Source organism: Doryrhamphus excisus, unplaced genomic scaffold, assembly GCF_030265055.1.
Source record: "Doryrhamphus excisus isolate RoL2022-K1 unplaced genomic scaffold, RoL_Dexc_1.0 HiC_scaffold_26, whole genome shotgun sequence".
Classification (NCBI taxonomy): domain Eukaryota; kingdom Metazoa; phylum Chordata; class Actinopteri; order Syngnathiformes; family Syngnathidae; genus Doryrhamphus; species Doryrhamphus excisus.
Genome location: NW_026652244.1, coordinates 1016819 through 1040182, shown reverse-complemented (window position 1 = coordinate 1040182; position 23364 = coordinate 1016819). Strand labels below are relative to the sequence as shown.

The 23364-nt window shown below is 47.1% G+C and overlaps 6 non-coding genes across 6 annotated transcripts; 3 read left to right on the top strand and 3 right to left on the bottom strand.

Moving 5' to 3' along the window:
- The first annotated feature begins 224 nt into the window (after positions 1-224).
- On the top strand, positions 225-298 carry trnai-aau (transfer RNA isoleucine (anticodon AAU)). The gene has a single exon. It is a non-coding gene; the product is annotated as a tRNA-Ile (tRNA).
- A 1043-nt stretch (positions 299-1341) lies between these two features.
- On the top strand, positions 1342-1413 carry trnap-agg (transfer RNA proline (anticodon AGG)). The gene has a single exon. It is a non-coding gene; the product is annotated as a tRNA-Pro (tRNA).
- Positions 1414-7996: 6583 nt separating this feature from the next.
- Positions 7997-8115, top strand: LOC131119377 (5S ribosomal RNA). The gene has a single exon (XR_009126331.1). It is a non-coding gene; the product is annotated as a 5S ribosomal RNA (ribosomal RNA).
- Positions 8116-15852: 7737 nt separating this feature from the next.
- Positions 15853-15925, bottom strand: trnav-aac (transfer RNA valine (anticodon AAC)). Its single transcript has one exon. It is a non-coding gene; the product is annotated as a tRNA-Val (tRNA).
- Positions 15926-18677: 2752 nt separating this feature from the next.
- Positions 18678-18750, bottom strand: trnaq-cug (transfer RNA glutamine (anticodon CUG)). Its single transcript has one exon. It is a non-coding gene; the product is annotated as a tRNA-Gln (tRNA).
- A 3499-nt stretch (positions 18751-22249) lies between these two features.
- trnav-aac (transfer RNA valine (anticodon AAC)) lies at positions 22250-22322 on the bottom strand. The gene has a single exon. It is a non-coding gene; the product is annotated as a tRNA-Val (tRNA).
- Between the last annotated feature and the right edge of the window lie 1042 nt (positions 22323-23364).

The following is a 23364-nucleotide window of genomic DNA, read 5'->3' as shown; positions in this document are numbered from 1 at the left end:
AGGGGCCCACTCCCAGGCACGCTAAACAATTTGTTTTCCTTGTTTTAGCTTGTTCCACCATCAAAAGCCAATTGTTAAACTGTCCCGAAATACCTGTCAAGAGCACAAACAAGGTGTCCACCAGGTACCCACTTATCGCCCTCAGACCCCAGTGTACCGATTGAGTCTGCTTCGGGGTACATAAAATAAAAAAAAAAACATAAAATATTGCAATGGTGTCCAGTGGCTGGTTAGCTCAGTTGGTCAGAGCGTGGTGCTAATAACGCCAAGGTCACGGGTTCAACCCCCGTACTAGCCACTTCTTTATGTGCTCCAGGAACAACAACTTACCGGCCCCCATAACCGACATCACACCACCCACCCTCGACAAGGCCGGGGAAAGGTAAAGAAAACAACATGTCAAAGCAGAGCGGCAACAAACCTCTTGGTCAAGGAGCAGATCAATGGGGGCAGTGGACCCCATTATCCTCTTCAGACCACGAGTGCAGAGAATGTGGACCGTGAAGAAACAACAAAAGCCCCCGTTGACAACAATTAACAGTACACCACCACAAGGAAAACAGCATGGCGGCGACAAAAGCCCAAAACCCCCCAGGCCCCATAACCAACAGCGCACAACCCAGTCAACTGCGAAACACCCCCATCAAGGCTGCCAACCTACCGGGGAAAGGTAAAGAAAACAGCATGGCAAAGCAGAGCAGCGGCAAACCTCTCACCCACCGTGACTGCATGAGGGCAGATGACCCCATTGTCCGAGAACCAAAATTTCGACCACAAGCACAGAGAATGCGGTCTGTTAAGGATGAGTTAGTTGATTTGAGCTGGAAACATTTGATGCAATGGTGTCCTGTGGTTGGTTAGTTCAGTTGGTCAGAGCGTGGTGCTAATAACGCCAAGGTCACGGGTTCAACCCCTGTACTGACCATCCATCTTTATGTGCTCCAGGAACAACAAAAGCCCACGGCGACAACCCACTGGTCTCCATAACCAACATCACCCCACCCACCTGTGAAACACCCTCGACAAGACTGCCGAAAGACCGGGGAAAGGTAAAGAAAACAGCACGTCAAAGCAGAGCGGCAACAAACCTCTTGGTCACCAAGACTGCAAGGAGCAGATCAAAGGTGGCAGTGGACCCTATTATCCTCTACCCAAAATTTTACATCACAAGTGCGGAGAATGCGGACCGTGAAGGAACAAAAAAGCCCTCGTCCACAACACCCCGCCCCTCATAACCCCCCCGGTCCCCATAACCAACAGCGCACAACCCAGTCAACTGCGAAAACACCCGCATCATGGCCGCCAACTGACCGGGGAAAGGTAAGTATTTGCCCAAGCAGGGGCTTGTTGGTCTAGTGGTATGATTCTTGCTTAGGGTGCAAGAGGTCCCGAGTTCAATTCTCGGACAAGCCCTCCCTCCGTGGTGTAATGTTTAGCACCCCAGACTTTGAATCCAGTGGTCTAAGTTCAAGTCTTGGTGGAACCAAGGGATTGTCCTGTTGCCCTTGTATTTTGAGGGCAAAAAAGAGGCGTTTGCAAGTGGACCTGAGACCCTGTCACTGGTCACCTGAACAGGGACTTGAATCCGGGACACTCAGATCAAAAATCTAACCTTCAGGTGACTGGCTCAACCTTTGCTGATATTTGGCTTGTCCATGTGGGCAGTTTAAGACCTCATTCGATCTTGGAGGTGTCAATTTCGGGACCTGCCTCTTTCATTCCACTTCTTCTTCCTCCTCCAGTCATCCCCACCCACCGCGGCTGAAGCAGTGGCAATACAGCCTGGACAACAGTGTCAGTGTGAGCCCATAGAGGGTTACCTGAATCCCTCTTTGACAGAGCCCCTCTTGAAATTGATTTTTTTTTTTTTGGTCCGTCCAGCCATTGGGGCAGATAGTATTGTTGATCTAAATGCCCTTACATGCTAAACAGATTTGCTCTGTGTCAGGAAAGGTGTTGGCTACAACTTTCCTGCACCATGAAATTTTATTTGCCGTTATTTGATGTTTTTGTTATGCGCATTTGGAGCGACCGGACCGGAGCAAGAAGAAACACAGAAAAGAAGAAGAGAAGGTGGGGTGGGGGGGGGAGGCAGTAGAGAGAGAGACAAAAACAGCAGCAACAAGAATTCCCATAACAACAACAGTGACAAACAGAACAGTTAAATGTCAATGATGGCTAAGGGTCACAATAGAGATGATATCAGTGAAGTGAAACAGTCCAACTTACCAGCAGCAATAGTAACAATGAAGACATGAACCATGATAGTGAACACAATTACAGCCATACAGTTACAGTAATTAAAATCTCACTGCTTGACATCATTTTTACTGTAATAATAGCATACCAATAGCATATAGACATCAGGGATAAGATGGTAGATTGTGTAGAGAAGCACCCATGTGCTGTGAGTGTCCATATGGAGGTGTGTACTTCTGTGTATATATTCATATATGTGTGCGTAAGCGTGCTTGTGTATGTGAATGCGAGTGTGTGAATGTGTAATTGTCACTGAGAATGACAAAAGGAGAGAGACTGCCTTCTACCACCCAGCAAACCCCGCCCCGCGCAGCCAGGTCAAGCCCCCACCACCAGAGATCCTCCGGCCCCGTGGGTGTGGGCAAAGCCAGGGCCGACTCCCCAAGACCCGCCCCCGAAGCATCTCCCTGAAGAGACCAGCAAGAGGCCATGGAGGAGCAATCCCAACCGGCAACAGGGCGCCAGCAGGCCGGAGGAGAGCTGCACCCCCGAGACCAGCGGGAGACCATACCCCACTAGGGCAGAAGGGCATCGAGGGCCACACACCGGTGGGCACAGGGGCACCCTCGCCAACCGGGAGGGAGCCCATCCACGGCCGGAGGCGCCGCCCCCCACACACCCCCAGGAAGCAGAACCCGGCCCGCCCCAGGTAACCCCAGGCCTGACTACCGAAACAGGACCGCCCCGGCCAGGACAGAAGAGGCCCGGGCACACTGCCCCATGGAGGACCGGGCGGTAGAGATGGAACGCCCTGCGCCAGACCCCCGCAGAGCCCCCCCGTATATCTATATAGCCATATACACACACGCACACCCACACATATATATATAATTATAATAAAACTAATCATTATTTATCTAAGTATTTAAAACAATAAATACATAAAATAATCTCAGACACACACAAGCACACACTGTGGACGTCCCCGGGTTGGGCGTCCGGGGCATCACAGGGCGGGGCACCCAGGGGTCCCAGACCCACAACCATGCCCCGAGCCCAGGGAGGTACGGACCGCCAAGGCATAGCACCCCCAGACTCCCCTCGACCACGGCATCGGGGCTACGGCAGTGTGGCAGACAAAGGAGCGGGCGAGGGGAGGAGGCCCGCACATGAGCAAGCAGAGGGGGCGTGCAGGCGAGTGGTAAGGCGCTCCACCGCGCCGGCCGACACCCGCCGGGCAGCTCACCCCCGTGAGGGAGAGCCATAGCTCCAAGTCATGGGGAGGCCAAGCACCAGAGCCGAGGAGTTAAGACCAGGGCAAGGCCACCGACGGACCCCACCATCCACCGGGAGGGCCGACCTCCCCCCCGCCCCCAGAACCAGCAGCGCTCCACCCACGTACCGGAGAACCATCCCTGACGAGCCCTAAGGCAAGACTGGGGATGGGCAAAGACAGGGACAGCGATGCAGCAGAGCATAGGACCAGTGGCAGCAGACACCCAAACGCCCAGAAGAGCACCTTCCCCCCAGCAGGCCCCACTCCAAGGAGCATGTCCCCCATCCCCACACGCCACCCAGGCCCCTGTCCCCATGAGCAGGATCAGGCCCCCTCCCAACACACAGCCCGGTCCCCGCAGCAGCCACCACAGCACAGCAATGCCAAGCCACCACCGTAGACTTCAGGCCACCAGCAGCGCGGACCCCACTGCCTGGAGGCCGGTGAACGACCCCCAAGGGCACGTTGGTGCCCGCGACCCAGGACAGACCCAGGGAGGTAGCGCCAACCATGACCCTAGGGCAAGCCCCGGCATCAGCTGGTTTGAAATTGACTTTTAATTACTGAAGTGTGTGTGAGGGTTGCCTTGCTTTTATGCTTTTAAGGATGTTCTTTTTCGTTGGCAGGTGCTGAGGGCCCAGAGCGGCAGCGGTTTCCCTGTTGGTCCCCTTTTTTCCCATTTTTGGTTTACTGAGTCACGGGTGCAGTGTGGTTTGGATCCCTCCCATTATGTTACCGCTGTCGTGCTAAGCCCCAGCCCAGGCCTCTTTTCTTTTTGACTCCTCCCATCACCACTTTATTTGTATTATTCATGGTTTGTCACTCAATTTAAGATAATCGTTTAATAAAATAACTATTTTTATCATTGTAAATCACAATCTTGTTCTGTGGGATTTTGGGGATTAATGTAGAGTTTGTGATTGATCAAACCTGTTACATCCTGGGGTGAAAGTCCCCATGTGGCGTTGTCAGCAAACTACCTACCCCGCTCGCTTTGCCACACACGCAATGACACCACAGCCCCTCCATGCAGGCCAGTGATGCACCCAATCAGTCATCTGGGAAATATGGATTGTGTGTCCAAACTGGGGACAGATGCTTGTGTATACACCTTCAGAGATCAAGCACATGTCCTTGTTCCCATGTTTTTGTAAAAGTAGGAATTGAACGGCCATGTTTCACCCAGTTTCGAACCGGGGATCTTTTACATGTGAATGGGGATCAATGGGGAATGGGCTGTGAAGAGGACTGGCGAGGTCACAAAGCAGTTGCCAAACAATGAATCACGACGATGTGTCCAAAGTGGGGGCAGAATGACAATTGTCCAAATGGACTTCTCCTTTGTAGGGAAAATTGTAGTTCATATAACATGTTCCAGAAATAATGGGCTTTTTTTCAACAAAACAAGAAATCACAATTGGAAATGAGGCTTGAAAGGTTTAAAAGCCAGCTGTGAAGAAAGCACCTGAGCCAACCTCAGGCTCACCTTAATGTCTTAGTGAACTCAAGGTTGGCTGGATGGGCGGGATTTTGAAGTTAAGGTCCTTTTTCCAAACTATTTGCCAAGTCACAATGCAAATCAGGATTATGCTGAAAACCGTGCTTGAAACAGGGACCTTTAGATCTTCAGTATAACGCCCTCCCACCTGAGATATTTCAGCTGCTAAAGTGGCTCTCAGTCTGGGCTAAAAGTAGGGCAGTGTGACACTGGGTCTGTGCCACATAAGTTGCTGTGTACCTGGTCCAGTATGTTGTCATCTTGGGTTGGAATGTCCCCATGCTGGTAACGGGTGGGGAATACAGTCCGTTGATGAGAATAAGTGGTGCAGAAAATGGATGGATTTCATTGGTTGAAGTCTCCAGCTACCATAAAATTGTTCATGGTCCACAAGCCTCTGTTTTGAATTCCCCTTTGGCCAATTGACACCACATCAAAGATGGCGGCGCGCACAGACGCAGCGGCTCACGGCTCTCCCTTTCAGTGCTTTTTTGCTTATTTGTGTGTTTGTCTATGGACTCTATCCACGTATACATCGGCATTACTGTTGGAATAAAGCTGTATATATCATGTAATCACATTCAATAAGCTTGCTTCATATTATCCAAGTTACTATTACATGCACATAGATCACACGTTTGCATAACTCATCACATTCCTTTAGACACTCAATAACAGGATGTCTCCTTGAGACATTCTGCTTTCTCAAAATAAGCTTGATGTCTCCTATCTGTCTTTGCTTTCTCAAAATATGCTTGATGTTGAAACCAGTCTCAACCGTGTGAACTGTTCCCCCTCCCTTGATTGAGACCTATGTAATAGGGCACACCTAAACTCTAATTAATAAAAAGAAGGAGAGCAGAGACTGTTTTCAGAGTAGGTTGGATGAATGTTACTGAACAGTCTCTGATCACTCTCCTTGCAAGCCTATATCTCACGTCTTTGTGTCTTCTTTCACAGTTAGTGATAATGTTCTGGGTTTAACCCTAACAATTACACCACTACACCCGACAGGACCTTGACCGACCAACACAAACTGGCAGTTTGCAGAGACTTTCATCGTCGACACAACATCCCAGACGAACTAGCGAGACCACCGGGCGCCCCGTGGATTGTTGTCGGGTCTGGAAAGAGGCGCAGGCGGCGTCGGGAGCGCAAGCAGAAGCGGGGTCGCAGGTCCGGCCTACTGCTACGGCTACGAAACAACCCACATAAGCCACCCCTGCCCAGCCTGTACCTCACCAACGCCAGAGCCATTACCCACAAAAAGGACGACCTGGAGTTACAGCTCGAGGGAAACCGCTACATTCGTGACTGTTGTGTTCTAATCATCACGGAGACCTGGCTCAAACCGACGATCCCCGATGCTAGCGTGCAGCTAGCCGGCCGCTCTCTACACCGCTGGGATCGAACAGAGAACTCCGGTAAGAGCAGAGGTGGGGGGGTCTGTATTTACGTGCATGAGGATTGGTGCAACAACAGCAAGATCATAGAGACTCACTGCTCCCCTGACATTGAGTACATGTCCGTAAGATGCCGGCCGTATTTTCTCCCGAGGGAGCTAACTGTTGTGATCGTCACCGCTGTTTACATCCCACCGGATGCTATCGCTAGCACGGCACTCTCTCTCCTGTTGAACGTCATCAATGAACATCAGCGGGCCCACCCTGATGGCGTTCATATTATAGCCGGGGACTTTAATAAGGCCAATTTAAAGACTGTACTCCCGAAGTTTCATCAGCATGTCAAGTGTCCAACGCGAGGAGCAAACACTCTTGATCATGTTTGCTCAAACATAAAGCACGGCTACAGAGCAACACCACTCCCCCACCTCGGACAGTCAGACCATCTCTCCCTGCTGCTCACTCCTGTATACACCCCCCTCAGACGCAGATCCAGACCCACCAAAAAGATCATCACCACATTGCCAGAAAATGCACTCAGTGAACTTCAGGACTGCCTCCAACACACAGACTGGGACCTATTTCAACATCAGGACCTGGAAACATACACAGTGACAGTACTAGACTATATCAAGTTTTGTATGGGAACTGTGTCTGTGGACAAAGTCATCCGGATTCTTCCAAACCAGAAACCCTGGATGACCAGCCAGGTCTGCTCCCTCCCCAAAGCCTGCAACTCTGCCTTCAGGTCAGGCGACAGAGCTCTGTACAGTACGGCTCGAGCTGACCTGAGAAGAGGAATAAAAACAGCCAAAGCGGACTGCAACAGGAGGATAGAGTCCCACCTCTCCAGCAATAGACCACGAGAGGTGTGGCAGGGACTGCAGAGCATCACTAACTTCAGAGGACGTGATGTGATGTCAGGAGACCTGAGCGTGTCTCTGGCAGAGGAACTCAACAGTTTCTTTGCCCGCTTTGAAACACCACAGCCACACTCATCTTCTCCAGGCCTGCCCCCAGCCCCTCCCCCCCCCTCCCCCATTAACTGTAGGAGAGCATGACGTGACTTTCGCCCTGTTGCCCTCACATCCATAATCATGAAGTGCTTTGAGAGACTGGTCCTCCAGCACATAAAAGGCTGTCTCCTCCCCCCCACTTGACCCCCACCAGTTTGCATACCGGGCGAACAGATCCACAGAGGACGCCATTGCCATAGCCCTGCACGCGGTGCTGAACCACCTGGAACAACAGCACAGCTATGCCAGGATGTATATATATATATATATATATATATATATATATATATATATATATATATATATATATATATATATATAGTATATGATTTTTTTAAAATAATAATTTAAAAAAAACGCAGATCTGTGATGTACTGTTGTAAGTTCTATAATAAAAAAATAAAAAAACGTCCGATCTCAGACGCTAAGCAGGGGCCGGCCTGGTTAGTACTTGGATGGGAGACCGCCTGGGAATACCAGGTGCTGTAAGCTTTTTATGGTTTCTGCTCTTGCCTGACAGCAGAGGGCGCTGTTTGACACTTTTTGCTGGAGTCTAGTTTGGCCTGCGTCGCCTTCAAATAGGATCTTTTCAGTTGACCTGGTAGCTTATGGCCATGCTACCCTGAAAACGCCCGATCTCGTCCGATCTCGGAAGCTAAGCAGGGGCGGGCCTGGTTACTACTTGGATGGGAGACCGCCTGGGAATACCAGGTGCTGTAAGCCTAAAAAAAAAAAAAACAATCTCGGAAATTAAACAGGGGCGGGCCTGGTTAGTACTTGGATGGGAGACCGCCTGGGAATACCAGGTGCTTTAAGCTTTTTATGGTTTCTGCTCTTGCCTGACAGCAGAGGGCGCTCTTTGACACTTTTTTCTGGAGTCTAGCCTGCATCGCCTTCAAATAGAATCTTTTCAGTTGACCTGGCACCTTACGGCCATACTACCCTGAAAAAAACGGTGAGAGCAGTTGCAGAGTAGATCACAGAGAGATATTTTTTGAGTTATATTCAGTTTTTTCTTTTCTATTGAAAGTGTTTTTTTTTCTTAAAAATTCTCTTTTGTGAATGTCCTCCCCCACCCCCCAAATTTGTGGCTGGTGGGGGGAGGGGCACTTTTTGTTTTAAACAAGGAGCACAAGTCAAGCTGGTAGCCAGGGAGCCATCAGACAAGGCTGCTGCCTATCCTAGGCAATTAGCTGTGGCAGTGGAAGTCGTGGGTGAGGGGGCCATTGCACCACTGGACAAGGGAATTGTTCTAAACTGTGGAACCATGACAGGATGCAGAATTAAAGGAAGAAATAGATACGAAGTCACAATGAAGGATATGGAGGGTAAAAAGAAGCTCTTGGATGGTCTAAGAATCCAGAATTGCATGTTAATTGCCTCTGAACCATGCAGAGATGAACTGACTGTTTCTTTTTTAAGTCACCCGGTATATATTGTTGGAATTTGACCACCTGTTCTTAGGTCAGTGATTCCTGTGGGTGTCGTGTTGGAGGCAAGAGATGACAACGAACTTGTCAGTTATATGGTTTACTCTCAGACCAGTCAGATTACATATTATCCGCTCCGGGCTCATAAGTCTTTCCCTAACACCTGCAGAGACGTAGGCTTTACTTACAGGTCAGAACAAATGAGTACAGCTAACTGTCCCTGCCCAGCTTTTATTATGCTAAGAAATGTTGGTAGATCTCTGGCGCATCACAGTTGGCCCCCCTCCTCTCCTCGTCCGACGTCTTCTCACCAACGCAGGGCGGGCGGGGTGGAGCGGTGGAGCCAGCCGTTATCGACAGGCCGTGGCTGCCGACGTCATGCTCTCCCGTTCAATACTGAAGACAGTGAAATAATTAAGAAACTGGAGGACTGGGGAGTGACAGTTGTGTCACCAATAAAGAGGAGAAAGTGGCCAGGAATGGACATTTTGGATGGCACGCGCTTCTGCCGCGTCAAATGAAAGGGTCCGCTCACTCCCCTTCGCAACCGAATTCTCAACACTTGAAGGGGAAGAATATTTCAAGGTGATGCACGATAGGCAGGTCAAGGTGTGCAGGCTGTGTATTCAACCTGGGCACATCCTAAGAGAGTGCCCGGAATTCAAGTGCTTCAGCTGCGGTGCACAGGGCCACTACGCCAGGGAGTGCCGTCAATCAAGCGACCCAGCGGGAGATGAGGAGATGCCGGAAGCCAGAATCCAAGCAGAGGCGGTCAGCATGGAGGAGGAAGAGGGGCAAAGGCCTCAGAACGTCAAGATCACTGCAGCAGCAAGGATGGAAGACGAGGAATAGAGTCCGTGAGGGTTCGTGAGGACGGCGCAAATGAGACAGCAGAGCTGAAGCGCAAAAGGAGCGACGGGAATGAAGAGAGTGTGGAAGAGCTAACAGCAGGACGAGAAGACGAGACAACAGGAGAGGACACGGTCAACGAAAGTAAGAATGACATTGCTGACAAGAGGCATAATCATGGGGAGGAAAGAGGGAGGAGAGTGATTGATGGGTTCAAGGTGATTGAGGGAATCTGGGGAGAGGAAAGGGAGCTGGAAGTGTGTGGGGCAACAACGAGTAAAACTAGAGAGAGTCTTAAAGATGTATCGAGTGAGGGAGAAAAGGGTAACGAGGAAGAGACGAAGGGGACATTACATCATTCCCAAGTGAGGAGTCGGATAAGGGGCAGGAGGGTTTGACAGTGCAAGAGGAGATCAAGGGGAGAACAGCTGATCGGAAGGAGACAAAGAAACTGATCAGATTAATGTAGAATTAAAAGTGGGGGGTGTCAGACTTTTCTCCTTCTCACATGAAGTCAATGCTGACGCTTTCCTCATTCAATGGGAACGGACTAAGAAATAAAGAGAGACTGCTTTATGCAATGCAAATATGTAAAGAGGACATTGTTTGTCTGCAAGAGACTAACTGGGATGGGGGGGTTATAGATTATATTGAGAAAGAGTGGATTGGGGAAATATTTGTTAATAATGGAGAGAAGAATGCGAGGGGTGTGGCAATATTAGTTAGGAAGGGAGTGGTGGATGATGTAAAGGAGTGTGGGAAGGATGGGAAGGGGAGGGTTTTAGGGATTGAGTTTCATTATGGTGGCAAAACATATCAGCTATGGAACATCTATGAGAGGGAAAGGAAGGTTTTTTGGGAGTTTGAAGGAGTTCATGGAAGAGAACTGTGTGATGGTCTGGGATTTCAATGTGTGGTGTGGGAGGTTGGATGTGTGCACAGGGATGAGGTTCAGAGATGACAGCTTAGGGGGGTTCTACTGCAAAATATGAGAGCAAATGGAATGGTGGATGTATGGCGGGAACGAAACCCAGCAGGGAAGGTGTTCACAAGGAAACAAGTGGTAGGGGGGGGTGCTCAAACAAAGCAGAATAGATTTGGTTTGGGCAAAAGAAAACATCTTAAACAAGATAGGATCAATCAAATACAAGATGACTGCAATCAGCGATCATGCAATTGTGTGTTTGACTTTATCACAAGGGAGGGAGGGGAGGGGAGGCGGGGTGTGGTGTTTGAATGGAAGCTTACTGCACGACACTAAATATAAAAATCAAGTGGAGACATGCATTGCAATATGGATGAATGATAGTATGTATGAGGATAATGTTGGGGAATGGTGGGAAAGGGTCAAAAGAGCAATTAAAATATTGAGCATAAAATATGGGAGAGATAAGAGCAGGAGAGAGAAAGAAAGAGAAAGGTGGCTGAGGGATGAGCTGGACAAGGAGAATGAAAAAATAGACAATGGGGGAAGTGATCTAACGAAATACATAGCCCTAAAATATGAATTAGAGGATATAGAGGAGAGGAAGTGTAGAGGGGCGATGGTGAGAAGTAGAGCAAGATATGTGATTGAGGGAGAAAAATGTAGTGGATATTTTCTGGGCTTGGAAAAAACAAACCAGAAAAGGAGCTTCATAGGGGAGATAGAGGATGGGGACGGGGGGATCATCACAGATGGATTTGGAATAGTGGAGAGGGTAGAGCAGTTTTATAGGGACCTATTTAAAGAGGAAAAGGTCGACAAAAGAGTCATAGAACAGCTTCTAGAAAAGGTGAGGGTCAAGGTCAGCGAAGGAGATAAATTAATAAGTGAAAGAGAAATAGACAGAAGAGAGATAGATGGAGCAATTAGCGAATTAAAAAGGAATAAAAGTCCAGGTTCGGATGGACTGATAGGAGAATTTTACATTGAGTTTAAAACCATACTAACTCCAGTACTATATAGATTATTTAAGTGGATGGAGGAGACAGGGGAGATGCCAAATAGTATAAGAATGGGGGTTATAAGTTTAGTATATAAAAAGGGTGGGAGGGAAAAATTAGAAAACTATAGACCAATTAGTATGTTGAATAATGATTATAAAATACTGGCAAAAGTAATCACAAACAGGTTGAAGAGAGTCATAGGGAAAATTATAGGAAAAACACAATCTTACGGCATACCTGGGAGGGACATCACAGACACAATATGTACGTAGTATTAAGGATGTAATTGATTATATGAAAAAAGGCGGTGGAGGGATTATCATGAGCATAGATTTAAATAAGGCTTTTGACAGGGTGAATCACGAATATTTATTTACATTACTTAAAAGAATAGGGTTTGGAGATAGGCTGGTAGGCTGGATTAAAAGAATGTATAAAAATGCCGTAAGCGTTACAAAAGTTAACGGCGTTCTAACAGGGTTAATAAGATTAGAAAGGTCTGTCAGACATGGCTGCCCGATGTCGGCCTTATTATACTCTCTATCAGCCGAACCGCTGGCATGGCTATTGCAAGGGAACAATAATATTAGAGGGATAAATATACCAGGAGGACAGAGGAGCTTAGTATACCAATATGCAGATGACACAACTATCACAGTAAAAGATGAGGAGAATGTAGGAGAAGTACTGGAAAGTATAAAAGCCTATGGTAGGGCATCGGGGGCAAAGGTCAACATTGGGAAGTCGGAGATGATGTATATAGGAGTAAGTGAATCAGGGAAGAATGAGATGGGGTTAAAGGTGAAGAAGGACTATATATATGAAGATCTTAGGGATAAATGTGGGGATAGAGGGAGTAGAAGGAAGGGATAGAAAGTACGAAGGAATAACAAACAGTATGAAGAATACATTGAAATTTTGGAAAAAGAGAGGACTAAAATTAAAAGGGAAAGTGGTGGTGGTGAATGCACTGCTAATGAGTAAAATGATCTACGCAATGAGAGTGTTGGATGTGCCTGACAGAGTGGTGAAAGAAGTGGAGGGGTTGGTGAATGACTTTTTGTGGGACGGGAAAGGGGCCAGAATAGCACGGGAGGTTTTAGAGAACGAATACAAGGATGGTGGATTAAAACTAGTAAGTCTAGAATGCAAAAAGAAGGCAATGAGGGTGAAGACAATGGTGAACTATTTAGCTGCTAAGAATGATCACGTGTGGAAGGCTTTTCTGAAGGAAGCAATCAGTCAATGTGGGGGGTGCGGAGAGAGTGGTGTATACATGAAAATGAAAAAAGGAATGTTGAATGGAGTGAGTGAGTTTTACAAAGAGGTGTTGAGTGCATGGGGGGAGTTTGTAAAGAACATAAGCTATGAATGTCAAAATCTAAAACAAATATGGGAACAACCTCTCTTCTTAAATCCAAAAATCACAAGCGACGGAAGAATGATGGACAATATGCTGATCAGGAGGGCAGGTATAAGGAAAGTTAGAGATATAGTGTATGAATATGTACCTGGTTTCATGTCAGCACAGGTGATGGTGGATGAAGTGAAATTGAGGGGGGATGACATTGGGGTGGGAGAGGTGGAAAAAGTGATTATAAAATGAAAGATGGGATGCCGAGGGAGTGGAGAATGATGATTGAAAGAGGGCATAAGGTGGGGGATGACTGTGAGCTGGAACTCTATGTGGGAGAAGGGAAAAGTAAGAAAAGACTGGAGAATGTAAAAACTAAGATATTGTATGCATATTTTAAAGGAGAGAATGTTAGAAGGCCGGCATCGGAAAGAGTGTGGGAAAAAGCAATAGAAGGAATGGATGTAAAGAAAATATGGGCAAATATGAGAGTGAAATGGAACACCAGTGAATGTGAGCACATGGACTTCATGCTAAGACACAATAGAATATTCAATAATCTAATTATAAGCAAATTTGATGAGAATGTAAGCAAAGAATGTGAAGTATGTGAAAAGAAGGTAGAAACATTTATGCATGAGTTCATAGAATGTGAAGGGTTAATAACATATTTTGACAAAATGAGAAAGCTCATAATGAGTTGTTGGGGGGGTAGATTTGTAAGGGACATGGACTGGAAAGAACTGTGGGTATTTGGTGTAAATAAAAGGGTGGGAGAATGTAATGCAAATCTGTTGAATTATACATTGAGCCATGCAAGATATGCTGTTAAGGTACGAAGAAATATGATTCACTATGACAAGACAAATGTGGATGTATGGCAAATTTTTAAAAGTATAATGAAAAAAGACATTTCTATTTTGTATTATTACTTGGAGGAGGGGGAATTCTATCATGCTATTGTCAAAGGGAATACAATGGTGTATATAAATGAAGAAATGGGACTGAAATTCAGAATTGATGTGTAAAGTATGTTGAATGTATGAAAATAATAATAATAATTAAAAAAAAAGCATTCAGTGCTCTCACCGCCGCAGCCCGGTTTCGATTCCCGGTCAGGGAATTGACATTTGGATAGGTTTTTACTGGACATAGGATTTGTCTTGGGCCTCGGTGGAATGGTTGGGGTCACCTTGAAGCGCTACTTGGGAACAATAAATCACGAACTGGGTTTCTTCACTATTACATGACAAGAGACTGGATTAGGTTTGGGGGATTTGTCTGACACTGATGGATAGATCCTGGACTCATTTCCGATACCACATCTCTTTTACAAAATACAAAGGATTCCTTGGAGAATGCGGGTATCGATTCGGTGAGAGCACCAAGTCTTAGCCACTAGACAACCAGGGACTGCATCATGGCTGCACTCTGAAAGGCAGAGACTGTGTCGCTTTGACGTACTCCAGCAAAGGAACCAAAATAGTTCTGAGACTGGACCTTCTCTGCCAACATTGCAGCAGCAGGGGAATTACCTCAGATAGTAGAGCGCTTGCTTAGCATGTGAGAGGTAGCAGGATCAATTCCCACATTCTCCAAGGAGTCCTTTGTAATTTGTAAAAGAGGTGTGGGATCGGAAATGAGTCCAAGATCTTTCCCTTCGGCATCAGACAAATACCCCAAACCTCTTCCTGGTTGCGTTCTCTAGACCAGTCTCTTGTCCTGTAGTGAAGAAAACCAGTCTGTGATTTATTGTTCCCAAGTATCTCTTCATGGTGACCTCAACCATTCCACCGAGGCCGAAGACAAATCCTATCTCCAGTCAAAACCTATCCAAATGTCCTGACCGGGAATGGAACCCAGGCCGCGGCGGTGAGAGCACCGAATCCACACCACCAGACCACCAGGCACTGCTTTAGGTCTGCACTCAGAAAGGCAGAGACTGTGTCGCTTCTCTTTGTGTTGAGGATGAGAGAGGAGGAATCTTCTGGCATTCTGGACTTGACCACAGTAGGAGGATAAAAGAGGTTGGTTTCCTCCTTGATAGATGAGGACAACTCAATGAAGACAAAATGAAAACAAAATCTTCTGGACTACTGTACTTCTCCTTGCAGAGATGAAGAAGCCCCGGTCCCGAAATGTCCACCTCCAAGATGGACTGAGGTCTTAAACTACCCACATGGACAAGCCAAATATCTTCCGGAAAAAAAAGAGTTCATGGTCAGACAAGACAAAGGTTGAGCCGGTCACCCGAAATGGAAACTTTTGATCTGAGTGTCCACGATTCAAGTCCCTGTTCAGGTGACCAGGTCTGAGGTCCACTTGCAAACGCAAACTTTTTGCCCTCAAAATACAAGGGCAAAAGGACAAAAGGCCTTGGTACTTTATGGAAACTACATTTGGAGCCTGGCTTTTAAGTGGAACTGGAAAGACTTGTGGCCTTCGAACCCACGCCTCATTAGAGACTGCAACCTGAATGCAGCGCCTTCGACTGCTCGGCCATCCTGACCGTGCAGGTCTCGCTCCTTCTGTTCCCTTAGAAACGAGGTCAACTGTGGAATTAATCAAACATCAGGATGGCCACATCAATTAAAACAGAAAAAGGTCCGACTAGCTCAGTCGGTAGAGCATGAGACGCTTAAGCTCATATTGGGCGATTCAGCAGTTATATTGATACATCTGAAAGATATCTTTCCTGTTGAAAATTGTTCAACATGCTGAAAACATTTCATTCCAAATACACAAAAACAAATCTTCTGACCAAAGGCCTGGGGGCTCACTTCGTAGGGCATCAGACTCTGAGTATCAAGAGTTCAAGTCCCTGCAGAGATCAAGCACATGTCCTTGTTCCTATTTGTCACCTTGACTTTTTTTGTAAAAGAAGGACTTGAAAGGCCATCTTTCCACCCAGTTTCGAACTGGGGACCATTTGCGTGTTAGGCAAATGTGATAACCATTACACTATGGAAACCTGAAGGAAGGGGCTTTTAAGGGGACTGGTGAAGTCACAAAGCAGTTGCCAACCAATGAAACACGACGATGTGTCCAAAGTGGGGGCAGATTGACAATTGTCCAAATGGACAAAGATGTCTCCTTTGTAAGGAAAATTGTTCCAGAAATAATGGGCTTTTCTTCAACAAAACAAGACATCACAATCGCGGCTTGAAAGAAACACCTTAGCCACCCTTGGGGTCACTTTGATATCTCAACTTGTGCCCTTGGAGTCAATGGTTTGTAAATAGGCTTGTAACCTCCTCTAACCTTGTCTGGATGGCTGGATGTCTGGCCTTTTGAAGAATGAAGTTAAGGTCCTTTCAGCCAGCCAATAAGCATTTTCAAACTATTTGCCAAGTCACAAAATAAATAGGGATTGTTCTGAAAACCGGGCTTGAACCAGGGACCTTTAGAACTTCAGTCTAACGTTCTCCTAAGTGAGTATTTCAGCTTCTGAGGTGGTGTTCTGCTTTTTCAGTCGTGGGTAAATGTGGGGGCAGGGTGAAGCTGTGTCTGTGCCACGTATGTTGCTGTGTACCTGGTCCAGTGTGTTCTCATCTTGAGTTGGAATGTCCCCATGCTGGTAACGAGTGGGGAATACAGTCCGTTGATGAGGATAAGAGCTACAGAAAATGGGAAGGATTTCACTGGTTGAAGTCTCCAGCTACCATAAAAACGGTCATGGGCCACAAGCCTGTTCTGAATCCCGCTTTGGCCAATCAACACTACATCGACTCAGCTGCATTCCTTGTTAGTATAGTGGCCAGTATCTCCGCCTGTCACATGGAAGAGTGCGTGGTTCGATTCCCAGAAGGGGAGTTCCTATTTTGTATGTCACGTTGAACCTTGAGCAGGGTTGCGGTTGCAACAACCAGTCCGGGAGAACAAGACCTCTATTCAACTTCTTCTACAAGTGCTCAGCTGTGTTGTACAATCTGACAGTCCTTTGCTACCAAATACTTTCCAGTCGTGGATAATGGACCTGACCAGGAAAATGACAGCTGTGGGATTTCAACCAGTGGCTCCTGAGCGAAAGGAGCCTTAATCTGGTGCTCTAGACCACTCATCCACACAACCCAAAACGGTGCCCTGATCAGGAAAAAACTGTGACCTTGTGAGGTTCGCTGACAACGGAGGACACTGAAATGGAGCCACACAAAGGAGGGTACCTGCACTGTTTATGTGTCCGTTGACCAGGTTGCAGATGGATTGCCTTTGTTCCTTTTGAAAATCCACATTTTAACACCCCATTTATGAAAGACGTAAAGACCATCAGGAGGTAGACTGGGATTCGATTGGCAGACTTGGAATTGTTTTTATGTGCAGTGACAGCAGTTCACAGATAGCGCTGAAAGATGACCCGAACCGTTCGACCGAGGACCAAGAAAAATCCTATCTCCACTCAAAACCTAACCAAATGTCAGTTCCCTGACCGGGAATCGAACAACAGCCGCGGTGGTGAGAGCACCAAGTCCCAGCCACTAGACAACCAGGGACTGCATCATGGCTGCACTCTGAAAGGTAGAGACTTTGTCGCTTTGACGTACTCCAGCAAAGGAACCAAAATAGTTCTGAGACTGGACCTTCTCTGCCAACGCTGCAACAGCAGGGGAATTAGCTCAAATGGTAGAGCGCTTGCTTAGCATGTGAGAGGTAGCGGGATCAATGCCTGCATTCTCCATAAACTCCTTTGTTTTTTGGATGAAATGTTCCCAAGTAGCGAATACTAATCCGGGCCCCAATCCCGATATCTAGGCCAAACACAGCCATAGGTATCACCCTAAACCCAGTCCTAACTGCATTCTCCCCTCTAGCACCTTGTCTTATCTTGTTGTGGGATCAATGCCCACAGTCTCCAAGGAGTTCTTTGCCCTCTGTAGAAGAGTTGTTGGGATTGGATCTACCCCTTAGCATCCGACAAATACCCCAAACCAGGGGAATTACCTCAAATGGTAAAGTGCTTGCTGAGCATGCGAGAAGTAGCAGAGTCGATACCCGCATTCTCCAAGGACTCCTTTGTATTTTGTAAAAGAGATGTGGGATCGGAAATGAGTCCAGGATCTATCCCTCAGCGTCAGACAAATACCCCAAACCTAATCTTGGCCGCGTTCTCTAGATTGGTTTCTTATCATGGAATAGTGAAGAAACTCAGTACGTGATTTATTGTTCTCAAGTAGCGCATCAAGGTGACCCCAACCATTCCACCAAGGCCTTGCAGAGATGAAGAGGCCCCGGTCCCGAAATGTCCACCTCCAAGATGGACTGAGGTCTTAAACTACCCGCATGGACAATCCAAATATCTTCTGGACAAAAAGAGTTCATGGCCAGACACGACAAAGGTTGAGCCGGTCACCCGAACATGAAACTTTTGATCTGAGTGTCCGGGATTCAAGTCCCTGTTCAGGTGACCAGGTCTGAGGTCCACTTGCAAACGCCTCCTTTTTGCCCTCAATATACGAGGGCAACAGGACAATCCCTTGGTACTCTATGGAAACTATTTGAGGAGCCTGGCTTTTAACTGGAACTGGAAAGACTTGATGCCCCGCACACAAACCAAGTATCTTCTGATCAGCTGATCCTTGACATCAGCTGTCACAGACATTGGCGTCGTTTGGGGACCTCATCCTGATCCACGGTTACCACTAATTTGTAGAGTAAGTCAATAAGTCATCATACTCTTACTGTTAAAGGAAGACACAGTCCAAACACTCGATTGCTGCAAGGCAAGGAGGTTCCACCAAGACTTGAACTTGGATCACTGGATTCAGAGTCCAGAGTGCTAACCATTGCACCATGGAAGCCTGTGACTGGCACCTTCTGGCGTAACAATGGAGGCTTTGCAAACCAGGACACCAACTTTCCTCTTTGATGAGCACAAAGTATTTTTGGGTACAATCCAGGGGTCTTGTGCTCTCACGGAAATGGCTGTCCTTTTCCAACAGGAGTTGAGATGAAATGTATTCAAATAGACAAACTGCATTGATCACTCTATCAGAATTTCTCAGTTTGCCAATTTCAGACTGCGTGACAAAGACTCAAGTCCAACTCCATCGACAGGGAAGCGGAGGTCCTTCAGACAAGACGGTATTGCCATTTTTTCCTGGCAGACATAACATGAGCAAAGGGATTGTCCTTCGAGCCAGACTTGAACCAGCTACATAAGGATGCCAGCTTGAACCACTTCAGTACGCCGCTCTTCCAACTGAGCTATCGAAGGTCTTGCTGTTCTGAGGCTAGTGAGTACGGCCGAGCGTTCTACGGCGTCTCATTGAGGTTGTGGCTGAGAATGCCACTATTGACAGAATTTGGATTAGATAATCAAGTCTTGTGGTGGAGAGTCTCACGTGGAGAGTCTCAGGTCGAGAGGTGTGACGTTTCTGATCGAATTCAGAGGTCATCAGTTGGTCCTGAAAATGGTCTTGGCACTTTTTTTCACGATGAAAGGTATGAAAACAGCCCTGTTGCATTGGCCGGGAATCGGACGCGGGTCTACCACGTGGATCGATCCTGGACTCATTTCCGATCGTAACATCGCTTTTACAAAAGGCAAAGAACTCCTAGAAGACTGCGGGCATTGATCCCACAGCAAGACAAGACAAGGTGATACCTATGGCTGTATTTGGCCTAGATATCGGGATTGGGGCCCGGAGTAGTGTTTGGTACTTGCGAACATTTAATCACAAAAAACAAAAGCGATTTTGGAGAATGCGGGCATTGATCCCGCTCCCTCTCACATGCGAAGCGAGCGCTCTACCATTTGAGCTAATTCCGCTGCTGTTGCAGCATTGGCAGAGAAGGTCCAGTCTTATAACTATTTTGGTTCCTTTGCTGGACTACGTCAAAGCGACACAGACTCTGCCTTTCTGAGTGCAAGCCTAACGCAGTCCCTGGTGGTCTAGTGGCTAGGGTTCAGCGCTTTCACCGCTGCGGCCGGGGTTCGATTCCCGGTCAGGGAATTGACATTTGGCTAGGTTTTGACTGGAGATAGAGTCGCCAGATCGTCAACCTCCCACCTGGAGGCGAACTCGTCGCCCACAGTACCGAGGCCATGTCGGCGAAGACGGCAGTACATGGCACAGACACGGCTTCACTCTTCCCCCACTTTAGGCCCCGACTGAAAAAGCAGAACCCCCCCATCGCAGCTAAAATAGCCCACTTGGGAGAGCGTTGGACTGGAGTTCTAAAGGTCCTCACAATAAACCTCACTCCTCCTGATGGTCGTTACGTCTTTCAATAATGGGGTGTTAAAATGTGGATTGTCAAAAGGAACAAAGACAATCCATCTGCAACCTGGTCAACGGACACGTAAACAGTGCAGGTACCCTGCTTTGTGCGGCTCCTTTTCAGTGTCCTCCATTGTCAGCGAACCTCACAAGGTCACAGTTTTTTCCTGATCAGGGCACCGTTTTAGGTTGTGTGGATGAGTGGTCTAAAGCACCAGATGAAGGCTCCTTTTGCTCAGCGGGCACTGGTTGAAATCCCACAGCTGGCATTTTCCTGGTCAGGTCCATTATCCACGACTGGAATGATTTGGCAGCAAAGGACTGTCAGATTGTACAACACACCCGAGCACCTCATGAGCAGAGTTATCCTTTTCCGGGAAAGAACCAAAAACTCTGACTCGAAGGTGCTGATTGCTGCTCCCAGTTCCTTCTAATTCGTCTGCGAGCAAAAATTGAATTTTAGAGTCTGGTTAATTGAAAAGATTTGCTAGCTAGCCAGGAGTTGAAACTTGAATCTTCTGAGATGAGTTATCCTTTGCCCCACTATTCGTACAACAAAAGGACCTGTCATTTAAGGTTAGCTTCTGGATTGTCACTGTTTCGCCAAGACTACAATTGGGTTGAGAGAAAAGTACTTTTTAGACAAGACAATAACAAAAGCAACACACACCTGCCATGACCCAGGGTTGGTGCGGACACAACAATGAGTACGAACCACGATATGATTACAGCTGTCTAACCCGTAGACAACACGTCATCCACTGCGCCACTAGCCATTCAACAAAATAACCTGGAGTTTAAGGTTGGGTTCTAACTAGGCTACCACAGTTTCTGCATTACCAAACACTAATTCAGATGTTGGGACTCATTTTCAGTCAACAAGACCATGTCAACAAAGGTCCTGCAGGAGATGAGGTGACCGAGAGGTTAAGGTGCTGGACTGCTAATCCATTGTGTTCTGCGTGCATGGGTTTGAATCCCATCCTCATGGGACTATACCAATGCAGTAGTTTTGACACCACCTGTGTTTTTAGGAAACATCATTAGAATGCAATTAATCAAAGTATCAGGTACGATGTTGGAGATGGAGAATGCTTTTTTAGCAGGAAAAAGACACAATATACCATTTGGAGAATGCAGGCATCGATTCCACTTCATCAATGAAATGTTTTCCGCATGTTGCACAATTTTCCACAGGAAAGAAATCTTGACGATGTATCACCAAAAGTGCTGCACCGCCCAATGTGGGGCTGAAACTAGTTAAGTAAACCCTTTGGACCTTGATGACCCATCAAGAAGTCAACCTTTGTTGGTTCAGAACAGGCACAGAACATTCCTGCCTCCCTCTGAATATTGCAGGTCACTGGGAAGATATTCGGCTCGAAGGACCATTTGGTCCCGAACATGAAACTTTTGATCTGAGTGTCCGGGATTCAAGTCCCTGTTCAGGTGACCAGGTCTGAGGTCCACTTGCAAACGCCTCCTTTTGCTCTCAAAATACAAGGACAACACCTCGGTACTTTATGGAGAATTCATGAGGAGCCGGGCTTTTAACTGGAACTGGAAAGACTTGCAGCCCCGCACTGTCTGAAGTGGGATTTGAACCCACGCCTCATTAGAGACTGCAACCTGAATGCAGCGCCTTCGACCGCTCGGCCATCCTTCTGTTACCTGAGAAAATAGGTCAGCTGTGGAATTGATCAAACATCAGGATGGCCACGTCAATAAAAACAGAACAAAAAATGATATCGAGAGCAGCAAAAGGCCTGATTAGCTCAGTGGGTAGAGCTTGAGACTCTTAATCTCATGGTCGTGAGTTCGAGCCCCGTGTTGGGCGATTTAGCAGTTTTATTGATACATCTGTAAGATATCTTTCCTGTTGAAAATTGTTCAACATGCTGAAAACATTTCATTCCAAATACATAAAAACAAGTCTTTTGACCAAAGGCCTGGGGGCTCACTTCGTAGGGCATCAGACTTTAAATCTGAGTGTTCAAGTCCCTTCAGAGATCAAGCACATGTCATTGTTCCTATTTGTCACCTTGACTTTTTTTGTAAAAGAAGGACTTGAAAGGCCATGTTTCCACCCAGTTTCGAACTGGGGACCTTTTGCTTGTTAGGCAAACGGGATAACCACTACACTATGGAAACCTGAAAGCAGGGGCTTTTAAGGGGACTGGTGAAGTCACAAAGTAGTTGCCAAACAATGAAACATGACGATGTGTCCAAAGTGGGGGCAGATTGACAATTGTCCAAATGGACAAAGATGTCTCCTTTGTAGAGAAAATTGTTCCAGAAATAATGGGCTTTTCTTCAACAAAACAAGACATCACAATCGCGGCTTGAAAGAAACACCTTAGCCACCCTCGGGGTCACTTTGATATCTCCGTGGACTCAACTTGTGCCCTTGGAGTCAATGGTTTGTAAATAGGCTTGTAACCTCCTCTAACCTTGTCTGGATGGCTGGATGTCTGGCCTTTTGAAGAATGAAGTTAAGGTCCTTTCAGCCAGCCAATAAGCATTTTCAAACTATTTGCCAAGTCACAAAATAAATAGGGATTGTTCTGAAAACCGGGCTTGAACCAGGGACCTTTAGAACTTCAGTCTAACGTTCTCCAAAGTGAGTATTTCAGCTTCTTAGGTGGTGTTCTGCTTTTTCAGTCGTGGGTAAAAGTGGGGGCAGGGTGAAGCTGTGTCTGTGCCACGTATGTTGCTGTGTACCTGGTCCAGTGTGTTCTCATCTTGGGTTGGAATGTCCCCATGCTGGTAACGGGTGGGGAATACAGTCCGTTGATGAGGATAAGAGCTACAGAAAATGGGAAGGATTTCACTGGTTGAAGTCTCCAGCTACCATAAAAACGGTCATGGGCCACAAGCCTGTTCTGAATCCCGCTTTGGCCAATCGACACGACATCGACTCAGCAGCAGTCCTTGTTAGTATAGTGGCCAGTATCTCCGCCTGTCACATGGAAGATTGCGCGGTTTGATTCCCAGACGGGGAGTTCCTTTTTTGTATGTCACGTTGAACCTTGAGCAGGGTTGCGGTTGCAACAACCAGTCCGGGAGAACAAGACCTCTATCCATCTTCTTCTCCAAGTGCTCAGCTGTGTTGTACAATCTGACAGTCCTTTGCTACCAAATCATTCCAGTCGTGGATAATGGACCTGACCAGGAAAATGACAGCTGTGGGATT